The sequence below is a fragment of the Podarcis vaucheri genome (assembly GCF_965113315.1).
Source record: "Podarcis vaucheri genome assembly, chromosome: 18".
NCBI classification, from domain to species: domain Eukaryota; kingdom Metazoa; phylum Chordata; class Lepidosauria; order Squamata; family Lacertidae; genus Podarcis; species Podarcis vaucheri.
Genome location: NC_138756.1, coordinates 7,893,350 through 7,913,925, shown reverse-complemented (window position 1 = coordinate 7,913,925; position 20,576 = coordinate 7,893,350). Strand labels below are relative to the sequence as shown.

Sequence of the window (20,576 nt, the reverse complement as noted above, 5' to 3'; positions counted from 1 at the left end):
ACCCCTGACCATTAGGTCCAGTAGTGGCCGACACTGGAGTTGCGGCACTCATCTCGCTTTACTGGCCGAGGGAGCCGGCGTACAGCTTCCAGGTCATGTGGCCAGCAGGACTAAGCCGCTTCTGGCGAACCAGAGCAGCGCATGGAAACGCCGTTTACCTCCCCGCTGGAGCGTCCCACATTATAAGTACACATAAAAACCTCAGCACTGTCACAACTGTGGAAATATAACGTGTGTTTGCTTCTCCACACAAGGAGGACTGCAAGCGTGCTTTGTGAGCCTGCTTGCCTACCTGGAATTCTTGTCACCTACACCTAGCAGGTGGGCCAGGATGGAGCACCTGAATGCTGGAAGCTTCCCGAACCCCCTTAAAAGCTGAGACCTGTGACCCTGATGTTGTCGATACAGACAGCTCTGTCCCAGGGTTCCAGATACAGGTTCTGGCTTGCCCTCTACCAGGCCTGACTCAGAACAGACCCATTGATGTCGCCACCAAGGGAGCCCAGCCAACCAGTTTCAGTGGGTTTACGCGGAGTAGGACCAGCACTGGCTACGAGCCATTTTTATTATTATTTATTAACTTCACAGGGACGCGGGTGGCGCTGTGGGTTAAACCACAGAAGCTAGGACTTGCCGATCAGAAGGTCGGCGGTTCAAATCCCCGCAGTGACGGGGTGAGCTCCCGTTGCTCGGTCCCTGCTCCTGCCAACCTAGCAGTTCAAAAGCACGTCAAAGTGCAAGTAGATAAATAGGTACCGCTCTGGCGGGAAGGTAAATGGCGTTTCTGTGCGCTGCTCTGGTTTGCCAGAAGCGGCTTAGTCATGCTGGCCACATGACCCGGAAGCTGTACGCCGGCTCCCTCGGCCTGTAAAGCGAGATGAGCGCCGGAACCCCAGAGTCGGTCACGACTGGACCTAATGGTCAGGGGTCCCTTTACCTTTTACCTATTAACTTCACATGCCACCCTTTCATCCAGAGATCACAGGGCAGTTTACAACATAAAAACACAGTACATAATGAAGCAATAATCCTCCACTTCGTGGAATAACCAACAGAATGTTCCGTCTCCCTTTCAGTGACAAGGGAATTCGTTGTTCAGTGACACATCAGAGATGAAAGCTTTGAAATCGTACATTAAACGCATGCTACCGTGTAATGGATTTAGACTAAGCCCATGTTATCCTGGCTGCCTTTCTTCCTTTCTTCTAAATAATTAGCTGCTTTTCCCCCTCGGCCTTAAATACCTCGCAGGGCAGTGCCGAGAGGGCAAAATGGGTAGAGGAAGGCGACGGGTGATTCTTGCCACCCTGAGCTCCTCAGAGGAATACAAAGGTGATGAACGAAAAGTCTACAGTGTCATGTAAAGGTAAAGGGACCCCTGACCATTAGGTCCAGTCGTGGCCGACTCTGGGGTTGCAGTGCTCATTTCACTTTATTGGCCGAGGGAGCTGGCGTACAGCTTCCGGGTCATGTGGCCAGCAGGACTAAGCCGCTTCTGGCGAACCAGAGCAGCGCATGGAAGCGCCGTTTACCTTCCCGCCGGAGCGGTACCTATTTATCTACTTGCACTGGTGTGCTTTCGAACTGCTAGGTTGGCAGGAGCAGGGACCGAGCAACGGGAGCTCACCCCGTGGCGGGGATTCGAACTGCCGACCTTCTGATCGGCAAGTCCTAGGCTCTGTGGTTTAACTCACAGCACCACCCGCGTCCCGCCTACAGTGCCATAAAACACGCCAATAATATAATGCATCTCTCAAGGGAGGGAATCCAGATTGGATGCTCCTTGCGGCAGAGTAATAATAATATAATAATTTATTATTTATACTCCACCCATCTGGCTGGGTCCCCCCAGCCACTCTGGGCGGCTTCCAACAGAACACTAAAATACAATAACCTATTAAACATTAAAAGCTTCCCTAAACAGGGCTGCCTTTAGATGTCTTCTAAAAGTTTCGTAGTTGTTCTCCTCTTTGACATCTGGTGGGAGGGTGTTCCACAGGGCGGGTGCCACCACCGAGAAGGCCCTCTGCCTGGTTCCCTGTAACTTGGCTTCTCGCAGGGAGGGAACCACCAGAAGGCCCTCGGAGCTGGACCTCAGTGTCCGGGCAGAACGATGGAGGTGGAGACGCTCCTTCAGGTATACTGGACCGAGGCCATTTGGGGCTTGAAAGGTCAGCACCAACACTTTGAATTGTGCTTGGAAACGTACTGGGAGCCAATGTAGGTCTTTGAAGACCGGTGTTATGTGGTCTCGGCGGCCGCTCACAGTTTCTGCTCCTTGCCAGCCCAACTTGGGGGGGGGGTGTGTGTGCAAATTTTTGCATCTGCCAATGTAGATGCTTGACCACTGAGTGGTACCTCAGGTTACAGACGCTTCAGGTTACAGACTCCACTAACCCAGAAATAGTCCCTCGGGTTAAGAACTTTGCTTCAGGATGAGAACAGAAATCGTGCTCCGGCGGCGCAGTGGCAGCCGCCGGAGGCCCCATTAGCTAAAGTGGTGCTTCAAGTTAAGAACAGTTTCAGGTTAAGAACGGACCTCTGGAACAAATTATGTTCTTAACCTGAAGTACCACTGTAATGGTTTCTTTTTTAAGAAGGGAGGTGGGGGAATTGATCTAGTTTTTGCGTTTCCGCCTCCTTATGCAAATACTCAAACAATGCCGCAATTTGTCAACAGAGATGGCTTACGCAACTGCGGTAGGTCACTAGGGTGTTTTGGAGAGTTTTCACCTGCAGTGGGGGGGGGGAATGCAGTGTATGGGGACACAAGAGTCCACGCTGCCCTTGCCAAACAGGTTAAAATAACAGATCATGTGTCATGGAGCAAGACCGCTGCAACCTCCCATTGTTCCGAACAGCTTGCTCAAGGCCAAGCAATCAGCGTTAGAAACTCAGAAAGATAATGGCACCTTGAACTTAGGTTATGGTCACCACAACAGGGTGCTTGGGGGCCTTCCCCCCCCCAATAAAATTTATTATTAATCTCATTTCTATACTGCTTTATATTTTAAAGAAGAAAAATACCCGAGTGGTTTACAACACATTGAAACGTCAAAGAAATTCAAGCTTCCAGTGAAATACTTCACATCCTTCTATAAAGGGTGTTTTGCTTTTCCCATACTTGTCTACTCGGTTTATAGAAATGCCGCATAGCAGAAGGACAGGGTGGGTAGAGCATGGGTAGGCAAACTAAGGCCTGGGGGCCGGATCTGGCCCAATTACAATCTAAATCCGGCCCGTGGATGGTCCGGGAATCAGCATGTTTTTACATGAGTAGAATGTGTCCTTTTATTTAAAATGCATCTCTGGGTTATTTGTGGGGCGTAGAAATCAGTTCATTCCCCCCCAAAAAAATATAGTCCGGCCCCCCACAAGGTCTGAGGGACAGTGGACCGGCCCTCTGCTGAAAAAGTTTGCTGGCTCCTGGGTTAGAGCATCGGACTAGGACCTGGGAGATCAGGGTTTGAATCCCTACTCCATCATGAAGCCTTGGAATCAGTCGCAGCCTTTTCGCCTTCCTCACAGGGTCGTTGTAGAGATTAACTGGGGGGGGGGGCTTCTTGGAGGAAAAGGCAGGAGATAAATGCAATGAATAAGCTCTTCTTATTCACCGGAAGGTCTGTATAGTAAAAGCTATGGTTTTCCCAGTGTGCGGAAAGTGAGAGCTGGACCATAAAGAAGGCTGATCGCCAAAGAATGGATGCTTTTGAATTCTGGTGCTGGAGGAGACTCTTGAGAGTCCCATGGACTGCAAGAAGATCAAACCTCTCCATTCGGAAGGAAATCAGCCCTGAGTGCTCACTGGAAGGACAGATCCTGAAGCTGAGGCTCCAAGACTTTGCGTTTGACCAAACTGCGGGAGGCAGTGGAAGACAGAAGTGCTCTGGTCCAGGGGGTCACAAAGAGTCGGACATGACTAAACGACTAAACAACAACATTCACCAGCCAGATGGAGAGGTCAGTTGCAAACCTGGCATCCAGAGCTCTCCACGGGGTTCACAATTGGAACCTGCGCCAGTCGCAAAATATGCCTGGTGGACATTTTGCAAAGAGCTGTCTCGAGTCTCCGAGATCCACAGTCAGTGCAGACCGTTCTGAACTGTGCAAGTTCAGAATACAGTGGTACCTCGGGTTACGTACGCTTCAGGTTACAGACTCTGCTAACCCAGAAATAGTACCTCGGGTTAAGAACTTTGCTTCAGGATGAGAACAGAAATCGTGCTCTGGTGGCACGGCGGCAGGCCCCATTAGCTAAAGTGGTGCTTCAGGTTAAGAACAGTTTCAGCTTAAGAACGGATCTCCAGAACGAATTAAGTACTTAACTCGAGGTACCACTGTAAGTGTATGATGCCATCACCTATGTACCCAGTTTTTTAATGGGTCAGAACAAGTTTAAGAGGGTCTGTATGTGGATCCGGGGTATTATTCCAAGGTGATAAAACTGCAAAGTTTGATGAGATATCGAATGTTAACAGTAAGACCAACATCTCCACTCTTGGGGAAAAATACCCTAGTGAGGTCTCCAGGGTGATTTCTCTCCCTCTTCTCGGTTATATTTTTGCCCTTACTTTGTTTACCGCTCCAGGGAACTGGGGGGGAATTGCCGTAAAGCTTTTTCATGGAAATGTACGGTTGTTTTGGGGGGACAGGGGGTGGGCGGGTGTGGGGGACTCCCTGGTCCTGAATGGGGTCACTGTGTCCCTGAAGGACCGGGTGCGAAGCCTGGGAGTCATTTTGGACTCACAGCTGTCCATGGAGGCACAGGCAACCTTATGTTGCCCACACTAAATGACACCTGCTTCCGAGAAGTTGTTTCGCTCAGCCCAGTCAGGAGACAACAAAATTTGGAACTAAGATTTTTTTGTGCATGCAAAGGGGATGGCTCTGCCGTCCCACAGAAGAGGAAGGAGCTACAATGCCAAAAAGTGGCAAAAAGTAACTGTTTTGAGCAAATCTGGTCCAATAGAGTAAAACCAGCAAAATACAGGAAAATGGGGCAATTTTAATTACCTAATCTTAAAAACAGCCAAAGCCAGAAAGTGTCTGACCAGACATCACTGCAATTCATCTTGTTTATGAGCAATAAAGCCTTACTGTAAGCGATTTTTTAAAAGTTGCCTTCTTTTCACGCATCTATTGTCCTTATTGCTTAAATTTAAAAGATAGAAGCTAACCAGACCTTTTTTTGGAGCGGGGCGAGCAGCAAACACAGTAAGGTAAAGGTAAAGGGACCCCTGACCATTAGGTCCAGTCGCGGACGACTCTGGGGTTGCGGCGCTCATCTCACTTTATTGGCCGAGGAAGCCGGCGTACAGCTTCCGGGTCATGTGGCCAGCATGACTAAGCCGCTTCTGGCGAATAAGAGCAGCGCACGGAAACGCCGTTTACCTTCCCGCCAGAGTGGTACCTATTTATCTACTTGCACTTTGACGTGCTTTTGAACTGCTAGGTTGGCAGGAGCAGGGACCGAGCAACGGGAGCTCGCCCCGTCGCAGGGATTCGAACTGCTGACCTTCTGATCGGCAAGTCCTAGGCTCTGTGGTTTAACCCACAGCGCCGCCCACGTCCCCTTTAGTGTTACAAAGCTGTTAACTGAAATCAGCTGCGCTGAGCAAATTAAGCTACAGGCACTGGGCACAAAAGGTGAGTTACAGCCTGGTCAACACCCACCAACTTTCAGATTAAATTTTTTTTTTAAGAATATGCTGTGCATTTGGAGTTCACCATACAGTGGTACCTTGGGTTACATACGCTTCAGGTTACAGACTCCGCTAACCCAGAAATAATACCTCGGGTTAAGAACTTTGCTTCAGAATGAGAACAGAAATCGTGCTCCGGCGGCGCAGTGGCAGCAGCAGGAGGCCCCGTTAGCTAAAATGGTGCTTCAGGTTAAGAACAGTTTCAGGTTAAGAACGGCCCTCCGGACCAAATTAAGTACTTAACCCGAGGTACCAACAGAATGCTGGACTATATGCGCTAACCGACGAGTAACAAGGAACTACCAGCAGATGAGCACAGGATGTGGGTGGCGCTGTGGTCTAAACCACAGAGCCTAGGGTTTGCTGATCAGAAGGTCGGCGGTTTGAATCCCCGCGATGACGGGGTGAGCTCCCGTTGCTCAGTCCCTGCTCCTGCCAACCTAGCAGTTCAAAAGCATGCAGTGCAAGTAGATAAATAGGTACCACTCCAGTGGGAAGGTAAACAGTGTTTCCATGCGCTGCTCTGGTTTCGCCAGAAGTGGCTTAGTCTTGCTGGCCACATGACCCGGAAAATCTGTCTACGGACGAACGCCAGCTCCCTTGGCCAGTAAAGCGAGATGAGCGCCACAACCCCAGAGTCATCTGCGACTGGACTTAACGGTCAGGGGTCCCTTTACCTTTTTACTAGCAGATGAATTGAGAAAAAGGAAGGCTTCGCTAGATCTGCATTTTTGTCTGCAAGAGAGCCAGTTCCCAAGAGAGGAAGAGAAAAAGCAAGTTGTATTTTTGCATCGACACCAGCGACTTCTGCTTTGGAGACGAAAGCCAGCGACATCAGTCACAGAAGAGAGACACCCACACACCTCTCCCGGAGTTAAAAATGACAACATTTCCTGCTCTCTCGCAGCAAATGTGCTGAAGCAAAGGTAATTTTTCAAATTCCGGATGTCGCACCTAAATGGCCCCTTCTTTAGCAAGTATTGCTTCAAAGTGTGGTACGTCGACTCTGGGCTGTCCCTCTTCCTCTCCCCAAAACACCCCGGCTGATTCTGCGGAAGGGAGACCTCAGCCCCCAAATCTGACCCACCCCCCAAAATGGATGACATCGCAGAGGAAAGGGGCACGAAAAACGCTTTGCAAAAAGTGACCTCCTTTCTCAAAATAAGACGGCTAGCTCGCCTCTCAGCAGCCTTCATTTTAAAAGGAGGATCAGAGGTTTACGGTAAGAGCATCGTTTTCCGTGGGAGAGATAAAGATACATAGGCTTCCATACAAAATACACATACAGTGGTACTTCGGGTTACATACGCTTCAGGTTACAGACTCCGCTAACCCAGAAATAGTGCTTCAGGTTAAGAACTTTGCTTCAGGATGAGAACAGAAATTGTGCTCCGGCGGCGCAGTGGCAGCAGCAGGAGGCCCCATTAGCTAAAGCGGTGCTTCAGGTTAAGAACAGTTTCAGGTTAAGAACGGGATCTCCGGAACGAATTAAGTACTTAACCCGAGGTACCACTGTACAGGCAAGAGACAGTGGATGGGGCAGGGGAGAACGGGAGCCCAGAATTTCAGTTTTCACTCTGCCCTTGCTTCAAATGTGACTTAACAACAGCTCTCACCCCCGCTTGAAATAAATGATAATACGAACACAGTAAAAACGGTAAGTGTGACAGATGAAAAATGCATATAGGAACAGGAAAAATAAATAAAATGGAGGTACAATGGGGAAGAAAACCCAGAAAAGAGTTGCATTCAACGATTGTATATGAAAAGAAGGAAAGAGGGAGAGTCAATTAATTCAGTTCCCAATAAAGCCCATCGTTCCTTGACGATTGATCGTGTTGGCTGCTGGGAAATGGAGTCTCATAACATGGGTTGGGGGGGGAGGCACAGTTCTGCCATCCTGCAATGCTCAGGGGATAACTAATCTCCATCTGTCTAAGTCTACCTCACAGGGTTGATAAAACTGGGAGGTTTAGCAGGGGGCGGGCTGAACTCCTGCAAACCTGAACTCATTTCAGGGCATTATTTTAATGCCTTGCAGCTGCTTACAGTTCAATTTATAGCTGTTCCCCCCTTTTCTTTAAGCGTTTAGGGTACAAATGTCTATCAGGGCTGAACATCTGCCCCCAGCCAGCCCCCTTCCCACCCATTTCTCACAAAGCTTCAACTCACCCCCACCCACCCAAAGTAACACTGCGTGGACCCCTTTTCCCCTTTCTCTGTTAGGGACCCTTAAGGTACAGGCGCAGCCAGTTTCCTCAATGAGGGGTTTTTCAAGCCACCCCCCAAATCCTGGAGCTCTTGAAAAAAAGTTGCTATAAACCACGGTACACAGCCCCCCTCCCCACCCAGAAACCAGTTTAAAAGGAAGAGCCCCCAGGAAACCGAAGCCTCATATACACCCCATTTAAATGCAATGTGCTCTTAATTTTTTACTACCACTCCCAGAAGCAGCTATAACACCCTATATATCATTAACTCATATACCTTCACACCTAAGTTCCAAGGGCGGGTTAATATTAAAACGCCAATATTTTTAAAAACGGTTTATAATTAACCAAAAGTTGAGAGGTGGGGGGGAACCAGTGGCGTAGCGTGGGTTGTCAGCACCCGGGGCAAGGCAAGTAATTTGCGCCCCCTAACCTGTGGATTTGTGCCCCTAACCCCCCCCAGATGTTGCACCCGGTGTGGCCGGCCCCCCCTGCACCCCCCAAGCTACACCACTGGGGGGAACGACATGTTTTACAACTCTCTTTACCCTACAATAAAACCCCAGGGCAGCTTCCTCAACTATCAAGGAATGTACAATAAAGCTGAATTGCAGCCATTCATATTTATTATTATTATTATTATTATTATTATTATTATTATTATTATTATTATTATTTTACAAATAATGTTTACTGAATGATTTTATGTTACAAAAAACAATACAATATGTAACATATTGTTACATATTGTAACAATATGTTACAAAGAAACAATACAGATTTATTTGGTAAATCTAATTACCAAATAAAAAATGCATACATCAATATTTAGTTTCTCATTTGTTCTTTACTGTCTTATTTCCTCCCAAACATTTATGATTATTAATTGAATTTGTCTGTATTTTTAACCCCTCCTCCCATAGAGGCAAATGAAGCACACAAAATTGTCCCCAGCTCCAAAAAGTACACATTCCACTCCACAAACCTCCCCCACCCGCAAAAAAGGAGGAAAAACTGAGCTAAATCTCCCCACCTCTTACCTGCCGTCTTGAGAATAGCTTCTGCCGCAGAACAAGCGGCGTGCGCGGCCCCTTTAATAGGCTGGAGGCGTGGCTTGTAAAACGGGGGGCGTGGCCTTCAGTTCCACATCGGTCGCTGCCCTTGCCATTGGCTGGAGGGCGGGCGCGCGAGGCAGGCGACGCCATCTTGGGAGCGGGCGAGAGGCTCAGCTGCGCTTCATTCACCAGCCGGCGGCCACGCCCTCCTTCTGCGCACGCGCGAGCGCCTCTTTATGTATCGCTGCCGAGTAACCCCCGGTCATTGACCTCCCCGCTTAGCTGAATGAATGAGTGAATGAATGAATGGATGGGCGAGCGGCTGGCAGCGAATGAATGGGAAGCCCGCCGCCACGTGTCTCTGGATTGTGGCTCCTGGACGAGGGGGGCAGGGGGAATGAAGGGGGGGGGGGTGAAAACCGGAGGCGGGAGACCAGTTTTAAGTATAAGGCGAGTGGCCCGCGGAACTCCTGGCTGCGTGATGCGACGGTAGTGGTTGATGCAAGCCTAATAATAATAATAATAAATGTGTATCTGAAGAAGTGTGCATGCACACGAAAGCTCATACCAAGAACTAACTTAGTTGGTCTTTAAGGTGCCACTGGAAGGAATTTTTTATTTTAATAATAATAAATTAATTAATACCCCGCCCATCTGGCTGGGCTTCCCCAGCCACTCTGGGCGGCTTCCAACAAAATATTAAAATACATACTGCATAAAAACATTAAAAGCTTCCCTGCATGCTACAAGTTGTTTATTTTGTGAGGTCTTTCTTTAAATTGTATTTTAATCAACTGGTTTTTATTATTGGTTGTTAGCCGCCCTGGGCCCGGTCTTGGCTGGGGAGGGGGGGTATAAATAAAAAAAATATTATTATTTATTATTATCGCAAGACTCTTTCACAAAACGCCCGGAACTAACTAAAAAACAAACGAAAGCAGTAGCAGCTGAAGTTTTATTGATTTTTTCCCCAAGCGCAGTGCAGATTCTCCCCACCCGCCCCTCCAAACTAAATGGTCTCATCCATGGGCGTTGCCGGGGGGGGAACTGCCCCCACTAGATAAAGTAAAACGATAGAAATAATATTTAAATACTTAACTGAGCAGTCACGTCAGTTCTGCCCCCACCCGACCCCGCCAACAAAATTCCTGCCTACGCCCATGGTCTCATTTACTATATGATATCCGTATTCAAACGATTGTTCAAGGTGGGAGGCGGCACCCGATATGATTATTATTTTCCGCAGAAATATCCGTTATCTTCCAGTGAAATGATCGTAATAGGAAACCCTCTCCCCCAAGAAAAATAATGTTGTTATGGGCACGGTAAGAGTCCCTGTTGTATCCTGTTGTGAAGGGCAATATAATTATATGATGGGAGTTTCCTCTCGGAAACATTTATTGCACTGTATTTAATCACCTGCTACTTTTTTAAAAAAGGTAAAAGATAAAGGGACCCCTGACCATTAGGTCCAGTCATGACCGACTCTGGGGTTGCGGTGCTCATCTTGCTTTATTGGCCGAGGGAGCCGGTGTACAGCTTCCGGGTCATGTGGCCAGCATGACTAAGCCGCTTCTGGGGAACCAGAGCAGCGCACGTAAACGTCGTTTACCTTACCGCTGGAGTGGTACCAATTTATCTACTTGCACGTGACGTGCTTTTGAACTGCTAAGTTGGCAGGAGCTGGAACCGAACAACAGGAGCTCACCCCGTCACGGGGATTCGAACCACCGACCTTCTGATCGGCAAGTCCTAGGCTCTGTGGTTTAACCCACAGCGCCACCCGCCTCCCTTTAAAAACAAAGCCCTTACTAAATGGTTTATTATTAAAAAAAACAAAAACCATTTTGCAATTGTTATTTAAAAATATTTAACAATGTTGCTGTTTTAAAAAGCAGAGTACAGACTTTGCTCTTTAAAACAGCAACATTTGGCGATCATTATTAACAGGCTACTTTGTGGATTAGTTAGAGCAAAACACCCACAAAGCCCCTTGTGGCTCATTGCCTTAGCCAGGCAGGCTTCTGGGAATCGCCAGCAGACTGTAGAAGATGAGGAAATCTCCACTGAAGGTTGCCTGGCTGATTGTTTTGGTCTTCCTGTCCAAACTCTTCTGTGATCCATGCGACGGTCACCTCCAGGCTTGACTACTGCAATTCGCTCTACGCGGGGCTGCCCTTGAAGCTGGCCCAGAAACTCCAGCGGGTGCAGAATGCAGCAGCGAGGCTCCTCACGGGGTCTCTGCCATGGGAGCATATTCACCCAGTGCTTTTCCAGCTGCACTGGCTCCTGGTGGAGTACAGGGTCAGATTTAAGGTGCTGGTTTTGACCTTTAAAGCCCTTCACAGTCTAGGACCCTCGTACCTACGGGACTGCCTCTCCCGGTATGCCCCACGGAGGACTTTAAGGTCCATAAATAGCAACACCCTAGTGGTCCCGGGCCCTAAGGAAGTCAAATTAGCTTCAACCAGAGCCAGGGTCTTTTCAACACTGGCTCCGGCCCGGTGGAACGCTCTGCCTCATGAAACCAGGGCCCTGCAGGATCTGATTTCTTTCCGCAGGGCCTGTAAGACAGAGTTGTTCCGCCTGGCCTTTGGCTTGGAGCCATTTTGATTCCCTCCCGCTCTTTCTTTTTTCCTTTTCCTTTCTCCTCCTGCGATGAGGCTACATTTTAATATTTCAATATTTTAATGTTGTATTTTAATTTTGTTTTTAAGTTGTAATCATTCAACTTGTTTTTATTATTGCTTGTAAGCCGCTCTGAGCCCGGCCTTGGCTGGGGAGGGCGGGGCATAAATAAAAATTATTATTATTATTATTATTATTATTATTATTATTATTATTATTATTATTATTATATGGCCCAGGTCTCACAGCTGTGGGGAATTGCATCCACATTGCACATATAACAGTTTCAAAGCACATGGTTTTCGTCCCCGTCTCGAGAACAGTTTACCCCTCACGGAGCTACAATTCCCAGCATCTTCCGCAAACTAAAATAGCCAAGATTCTTTGGGGGGGGGGGAGCCCAGTGTGCTTTAAATGTGTATTAAACGAGAAAAGGTTTGAGCAGAAACACTTTGGAAGTTGGGGTGGGGAGTCAACTCATGAAACAATGTGAAGATTATAGTGAAAACGTTTGAAAAATAAAAATAAAAATACAAAAAAATAAAAATGTATGACATTGATGACATTATAAACGTTACCAGTTTATAAACCATTAAGACTTGCTGGAGGTTTTATTTTATTTTCCACCTTCATTCTGAAACTTCAAGGCAATTGTATCTCATGATTAAAAAAAAAAAAGAGTTGGGAAATTTGGGGAGAATATTCCCACAAACTGTTCTGCAACTTGATTTTTCTGTGATTTTTGTGTGTGTGAACTGCTCTGAAATCTACGGGTATAGGGCGGTATACAAGTTTAATAAAAATAAATAAAATCTGCTGCCCCATTGAATCCTGCCGCCCGAGGCAGTTGCCTCACCTTGCCTCATGGGTGGAACTCAGATGAATTTTATGCTTAAGTTTTAGTGGCAGAGTCAAACACTGAGATGCAGTTCAAAACCAGGGCACAACTGTTACAGGGAAGATGAGTTGAGTCACAATTATCTGTATCTTTCAACTATCTCCGATTGTTCATGGAGTTTGTCATGCTCATAACTTAAAAGGCACAATCTGTGTGTGTGTGTGTGTATGTTATAGTGGGAAGGTAAACGGCGTTTCCGTGTGCTGCGCTGGTGCTGGCTCGCCAGAGCAGCTTCGTCACGCTGGCCACGTGACCCGGAAGTGTCTCCGGACAGCGCTGGCTCCCGGCCTCTTAAGTGAGATGGGCGCACAACCCTAGAGTCGGACACGACTGGCCCGTACGGGCAGGGGTACCTTTACTTTTATGTGGGCGAGAAACCATTGCTTGAGAGAGCCAGCGTGGTGTAGTGGTTAAGAGCGGTGGACTCGTAATCTGGGGAACCGGGTTCGCTTCCCCGCTCCTCCACATGCAGCTGCTGGGTGACCTTGGGCCAGTCACACTTCTCTGAAGCCTCTCAGCCCCACTCACCTCACAGAGTGTTTGTTGTGGGGGAGGAAGGGAAAGGAGAATGTTAGCTGCTTTGAGACTCCTTAAAGGGAGAGAAAGGCGGGATATCAAATCCAAACTCTTCTTGAGCGCCAGCTACTGTATGTTCTGCCTGGGCTCTGCTTAGGTCCCATTTCTCACACAACCAAGATGGCTGCCTTCCGTTCCAAGTTATGGGATGTTGTTAGCAGAGGTGAGAAGCACAGTTCCCCCCACCCCTTTTCAGGTTTTGCATCCTCCACAATGCGACAGACCTACTAGCATTGTTCCGGGACAGCGTGTGTGTTTGTGTGTAGAGTGGGAGAGAGAAAGGATGGTGGCAGATTTTTCAGAGGTGGCCACTTTCACAACATTTCTAAGAAAAATGTACTCCAAGAAATTTGGAACACACAGGAAGAGATGGGTGGGAACTTATGGGGGAAGTAGAGTCCAAAGGAAACAGGCTCCAGCTGAAGCTCTAGGTCAGTGTTTTTCAACCTTTTTTGGGCAAAGGCACACTTGTTTCATGAAAAAAATCACGAGGCACACCACCACTGTGTGCGGAGAGGGAGATGTCAGAGCCCCGCTGCTCTCTATGGGGAATCGGATGAGAGCGGACCGCCTGTCCGCTCTCATCCGATCCCATCCGATCTGATCCCCACCCAGGACGGATGGAAAATAGGGTGGACACAGTCCGGCGCCCGCCAAGTGGGCGAAAAATTGACTTTTTTAAAAAAATCTTTCAAATTTTTCAATTTTTCCCACGGCACACCAGGCAACATCTCACGGCACACTAGTGTGCCACGGAACAGTGGTTGAAAAACACTGGTCTACAGCATGGGTAGGCAAACTAGCCCGGGAGCCAGATCCGGCCCAAATCGCCTTCTCAATCCAGCCCGCGGACGGTCCGGGAATCAGCGTGTTTTTACATGAGTAGAATGTGTGCTTGCATCTCTGGGTTATTTGTGGGGCATAGGAATTTGTTCATTTCCCCCCCTTCAAAATATAGTCCAGCCCCCCACAAGGTCTGAGGGACAGTGGACCGGCCCCCTGCTGAAAAAGTCTGCTGACCCCTGCTCTAGGTGGTGGTGGTGGTGGAAATGGAGACCATCAAGAGAAACATCACAAAAAATGCCGCCGCTTGTGACTCTCACCTTTATTTCATGTTTTCTTTTTCCTATAAAACTCCTCCATAAATTTCACAAATTTAACAAAACAAAAAAAAGGCGTAAAAGTCAGGACAAAAAAAAACCCCAATCCCTTAACTTATTACAAACATTCCCCCACCCCCACCCCTCCCGCCTTTCCAGGTTTCATTTCGGAATAATGGGCTAGGGTTCATTTATTACACCAGACCAAATAAATTCCCTTCCCCGCCCTCCCCAGCCCCAAAGTACTTTTAATATCCTCTGTACATAGACCAGGTATTTAATACCTTTGCTTCCAGCAGAAGACAGCCTTAAAAAAATTACACACCAGCGAGAGGATCAAGTACTCCGTCGCTTCCTTCAAGAGTGCAAAACTCCCACCTCTTTTTTTTTTTTTTGTTCTCAAGGCCTTTACACACTCATGACACCCACAGCCAATTAAAATTAGATATATGTTATGACTATTCAAGGAGCATGGTTAGGGATATGCGTACTTTACAATAAAAAGGGAGGGGGGAATCTGAATACTGCAACCTGTATACATTATATGCAATTTCTCTTAATTAATTTGCATATTCTTCTGGTATTGCTAATCAGGGGGAGTGGCAAAGAGATATGAAAAGCTCCTCCCGTAACCACAGGAAACCTTAGCTAGCCCTCACCACCTACTGGTAAGAATACGAACTGGAATCTTGCCGATTTTAACTTTTTTTTTTTTTTTTGGAAAAAAGGAAAGTCCTGAGATTCTCAGGAAGATTAATTCCGGAACCGACAGCACCTTTCAAACTCAGTTCTGCTCTAGCACGAAATGGCAGTGGACACACAACTTTTAACACGACGGACAGATCTTCCTAGGATGCTTCGAAGACCAGAAGCACCTCCGATGGCGCAGATCTGGCCATAATTAAAAACACTTTAAAAATCCTATTTCTTTCCATGGGTGGGCGCACCTCCCCTGTCGAAGTAGCAGCGGTGTTTCAAAAAACATCACCAAAGTGGAAACAGACTGGGGGGCACTTTTGGCTTGCTGTTGGGACAGAACATGGGGGTGGGGGGCAAACTTCACGGAGGGCAGAACTTTTTTTTGGAGACGGGTCCCACTTTGAGCGATGAACTCAGACCCTCATCTCTTCCCAACAGCTGGGGGGAGAGGACGGAGCAGCTGAAATGGGTAACGGAAAAGCTGTGTGTCTCTCAGCTGGTTCCAAGGTTCTTGTGGCTAAAATGCTTCCTGTAAGTCATGGGTACAGCAGATGGAAGCTCTCTAAATCTCTGCTGAGTACCAGGAATGGACACCAGGCCTGCGGGGAAACCCAAGCGAATTTGGAGCACAAATCTTTCCTTCTGCCTGGCACATTTAAAAATGGGAAGTCTGGGGGGGGGGGAACCAAACACTTTTGAAATATTTGTTCTGAGCAGTAGCTAAAATTAACGTTTGTTGCATTAAAAAGGGTGCCCCCCTGTGAGCTTTCCCCACTAGAAACAAAACATTCCTTCCATTCCTACCGTTCCTCAGCTCAAGCAGAACTTGCACTCTGGCTGAATTGCACCGTCAGTTTGTTCCTATTTTCATTTTCAGTCCTATTTGCTAAGTGGCAAAAAAGAGGCCAGGCTTAAAAAACATTCTGGTAGATGAAGCCAAGCTGCGAGACCAGCCCACCAATTTCATCAGTTAGCCTTGGGAGGCAGCCAGCTGAAATGGCACAGCTACTGGGGCCTGACATAAGGCCAGGTTGCTCCCCCCTCAAATCACAGAAGGCCGGGATCTCATCTGACGTGGCAGAGAGTCTCAAAGGCCAAACTTCATCTACCGTATTAAGGGGAAATGTGTGTGCGTCTTATGGAGCGAGTGCAGGCTCCTTGGCTTCAGCGATAGCAACGCAAAGCCTCCGAAGCGCAGAGGGAGAGCTCCCCCCGCGCTCCGGAGGCTTTGCGTTGCTTTCGCTGAAGCCGCCTGAAGCCCCCGGAGCACAGCAGGAACTCCCGCTGTGCTCCGGGGGCTTCAGGCAGCTATCCACAAGCTTTCGGAGCACAGCAGGCGTTCCCGCTGCGCTCTGAAGGCTTGCGGATAGCCGCCTGAAGCCCGAAGCCCCCGGAGCGCTTCCCTCTTGTTCTCCAGGCTTCGCTGGAGAGGCGCTGCACAGTTTTCCCTCTCTGCGCAGCGCCCCTTCAGCGAAGCGGGAGGAGAAATGGGGCTCCGTTTCTCCTACCACTTTGCTGAAGGGGCGCTGAGCAGAGGGGGAGAATTTTTTTTCCTGTTCTTCCCCTCCTATTGTCTGGTGCATCCTATAGAGCAAAAAATACAGTATTTCCTATTATCTGAGCGCCTCCAAAGCTCCGCATGACTGTAGGGGCTGCCTCCTTTCTTCTGTGCCACACTTGTCAGAATATTATACATGCGCTCAGCGCTGCCAAGCGTATTGATTTATTTCATAAAACTGTGTACACCACTGGATTGTAAAAACCGCAGAGTGGTTTGTGGACCCGTGAAACAAGTCTTTACGTTGCCACTCTACAGTGTTGCATTTCTGCTTTTAAAAGAGAGCCCTTTATCACCCCAGACCTACCCGTTAAATCTTAGCAGCGCACAGATGGCGTAAGAACCTCCAGATTGTAGCACTGCCACAGGGGATCATACAAGCAGCCATTTAGATGCCTGAATCAGGTACTGTGCAGCTGTTAACACTGAAACGTATCTATAATAATTATTTGAATGGAAAACGGAAAGAGCCCATGCTTATAGCTGTAGGGTTTTTGTGCTCTGAGATGTATAGAATTCATTCCAGACTCTTTTTAAAGTGGCAGCATTGCATATATTTTGCTTTTCCCCAAATTCCTCTTAAAAACAAAACAAACGGGGGAAATAGCTTTCAAGTCTCTAAAATTTCCACATCTACTGAAAACACTTCCTTCCCCCTCCCCACCCATCCCACAGCTTTAAAACTCCTAACATCTCACATCTACTTAACACCATTGGGCCAAAATGAAGAGGACAAGCAGAATACGAAGATTTAGGTGGAGAGAGAGAGATCGGGTTTGCCCAACCAAAAACACCATCCATTTTAACCATTCCCCGAAACAGGCCCTTTAATACAAAAACCGAAAGACAGGTAACAGACTTAAAGCGCTGTCAGTTTCAAGGAACGAAAGAGGAGGGGGAGGAGAGAGAGAAAGATCCTAAAGAAGACACCCCTTTGGAAAGACCCCCCCCCATTCCTCACTACGCTTCCCTTTGGGGCGGTTTTTCAGACGCCAGAGATAGGTAAAACCATCCAGTCTCCCCATCTGTGTTACAGCTACCCATGGACGCTCTCACTCAACACACACACACACACACACACACACACGAACACCACAATGGACCCACAAACACAGCAGCCATTCTAAGAGAAAGAATCTACAACGGAATGGAGGAGGAGAAGGAGGAAGATGGAACACCAGAATCATAAAACCCCAAGTCTGCGCAACCGGCATTTGGGCTCCAGTCCCAGCTGTAAAGCCTCAAAGGCTTTTGGAAATAAAAAGGAGTAGGAGAGGAGGTTGGGGGAGAAAAGGAAGGGGGGGAAATCAGATCACAAGGAAGTCCTTTGGTGACCAAAACAGCTACAAGGGGCACCAATGGGGCGAGAGGAAGTGGGGGTCGTTCTTTAAAAAACAAAACCTATAAAATACATTTTTAAATAGTGGAAGAAAACACCCTCCCCAACTTCTTACAAATGTTCATTCCGCACCCCCCTGAGCGATTAATACTTAAGTTTCGGGCGAGGCTGCCCTGACCAAAGAGAGCCCCCACCTCTTCTCGCTCACCCAAGAACGCAGCTGCCTAGCGGGGGGCAACATCTAGGAGGAAGCACGGAGGGGAGAGGCTTCTCCGCCACCCCCCTCGGGCGCCTTTTGTTCTCAAGGCAACTTCCAAACGCAAAGAGACAACAACATCTGGAATGAATGGATACTGGCAAAAGCGGAGTGTTTCGGGAGCCGGAGAGAGCTGTGCCTGTTCTTGCTTTGGAAAGGAGGAGGCCTCACAGTACCCACGGCTGGGAGCAGGCCTCATCCACGGCATCCGTGTTGCCTGCTAACCCCAAGCCCAGCAAGGCAGCGTTGCTGAGCTCCAGGGGTGCTGCCAGGTCCTTGTAACAAATCCGGGGGCACAAATGTGTGTGGGTGTATATCTATACGTATACATACACACGCTCAGACATAGGTATACACACAAATTTAGAGGCGAGCCAGTCAGAGGCAAGCCCCAGATAAATTAATTCAGTTAAATTGCATCCCATCCCAAATCATTCTCTCTTCAATTCCATTTAACCCCAATTCCATTTCCCCCAGCAGATGCTGCTCAAGGTCAATTTTCTTCCTCAATTATGTCCCCCAGTCATTAACCACAAATCATCTCTAGGTAAGGGTTGTTTAGTCTCTTCCATCCTGCCAGGTGTGGTAAGAACTGGTTCTGTGTTTTATTTAAGAGTACGTCCCCCACCTGGGTAAAGAGTGGTGTAGAAGTAAAATTTTGCCACACTGGGAACCCCTTTCAGCCCAATTCATTAGGCACCCAGAAACCCTTGGGGAACTTTGAGAAAGAACTAGGCGCCCATGCCTCACAAGCCCCCTCCCTCCACTAGCAGCGCCCCCATCAAAGTGGAAGCACCTCCACAAACACAGAAAGCTCTCCTACTATTCTCAGTTTCTTTTCTGTTGGCACAGCAGAGTCTTCTCTGGAATTCCCCAAATTCTGAGGCTCGGAACGACTGGCCAGATACGAGAAGCAGATGAGTCATTGCAACAGAGCAGCTCTGGAAGTTGGCATTTTATAAAGACAAACAAGACCACACGGACAAGAAGTTAAAAAAGGAAAGCTCAAAACAGGATTCGGGGTCAACATGACCTAACGCAGATCAGCTTATTGCCACATAAGAGTTGTAACTTTTGCATGGGGTGGGGGAAGTGGGGAAGGAACCCGGAAGAGACTAAGAGTGGCAGGTTTAAAAAACACCGCCTCCGCCCCCCCCAACACAACTAGCGTGACTCAACACACAAGCCGCAAAGCCCCAACCCCCCCCCCCCGCACTCATTTTAGGACTCCTAAGAGAGCTCAAAGCAAAATCTTCTGGCCACCCCCCATCCCACCTGCCGCAACACAAACAGCGTCACCACCACCACCAGTAGTCCTGTAACATTTGGCAAAAGATTTAAGACTCTGGTTTGGAAGGTAAGCTGCGCCTCCAAAATGCTAAAACCGTGTGTGTTTGCGTATGGGGGTGGGGAGTTTCTGCATACTTCAGGGTCCTCCCCCTACCGGATACACCCCCTGCACCAAAACTTAGCCAAGCAAGGAATACTGACAAATATTCCAATTAGTGTTGTCCAGCACCTGCCAAAGTCTGTTTTCAAAACCGTGCAGGTGTTTTAAAAGAAAGACAAACTCTCAGAGTTAGTTCGTCTCTTCCCCACCCCTGGGCCAACTGCTTTCGCAGAAACCAGCGGGGGGTGTGGGTGGGTGGGGAACGCTTCTCCGCAAAACGGGCAATGGCGGTAAACGCATTTTGGCAAAAGGTTATTTGAACACTGATGGCAAAGAAGGAAAAGAAGAAAGAGCAACACAGATCGGTCCCTTTTGGGGAACGGAGGGAGAAAAAAAGAGAGATATCTTCAGGATATTTGCTTGGTTTCCATATGCAAAAAATATATATATCTGCCCACAGGTATGTTGAAGAAACGGGTTGAGCTGTACTTTACCCCCCCTCCCCCTGCAACTTTTAAAAAACGAAACGGAAACAGAAACAAAATATCAATGCCTCCCCCACGCAAAACCCCTACACAACCCCTTTTGAGACCTTAAGACCCAATTAGGCCCTTCTTACACTTATATATATATATATAAATGACATATATATAGATATGTATACGTCATTCATATATACATATATATGAATGACAGGACAGGACAGCGTACAGTAACATAGTCCTTACAGTTAAAGCAGATCAAACAGGGGGAAAAGGAACAAGGCTCTTGCTTGGGGAACCAGATTCCAGCACCACATCGAAAGCCTCAAGTGCGAGATGGCGGGCGCCGTCAGCGGGCGCAAGTACGTTTCGGAAATCGTCCCACACGCAGAGGAGCAAGTTCAGGCCGGGGTGCTGCTGCACCCGGGACACAGAACCCGCCCCACAATACTCCACTGGCCCCAACAAGGGTGGCGGTCCTCTGGGCAAGTCGGCTGCACCAACGCCTGCCCTGATCTGATCGTCTCTCCATGTGACCTGGGGTGAGAGGCAGCGGGAAGAGACAAAGGGGGGTGGGGGGGCAAGCCTCGCGACGCCTGCAGGCCAGGTTGCTTTCACGTCCGTAGGTTCCGCGCAGAAACGACAGCTGAGTTTTATCCCGAACTTAAAAAGAGGATGCCTCC

General features: G+C 48.2%; 1 long non-coding RNA gene across 1 annotated transcript; it reads left to right on the top strand.

Moving 5' to 3' along the window:
• The first annotated feature begins 15,986 nt into the window (after positions 1–15,986).
• On the top strand, positions 15,987–19,854 carry LOC309523106. The gene is made up of 2 exons (XR_014215255.1): positions 15,987–16,100; positions 16,173–19,854. It is a non-coding gene; the product is annotated as an uncharacterized lncRNA (long non-coding RNA).
• Positions 19,855–20,576: the final 722 nt, after the last annotated feature.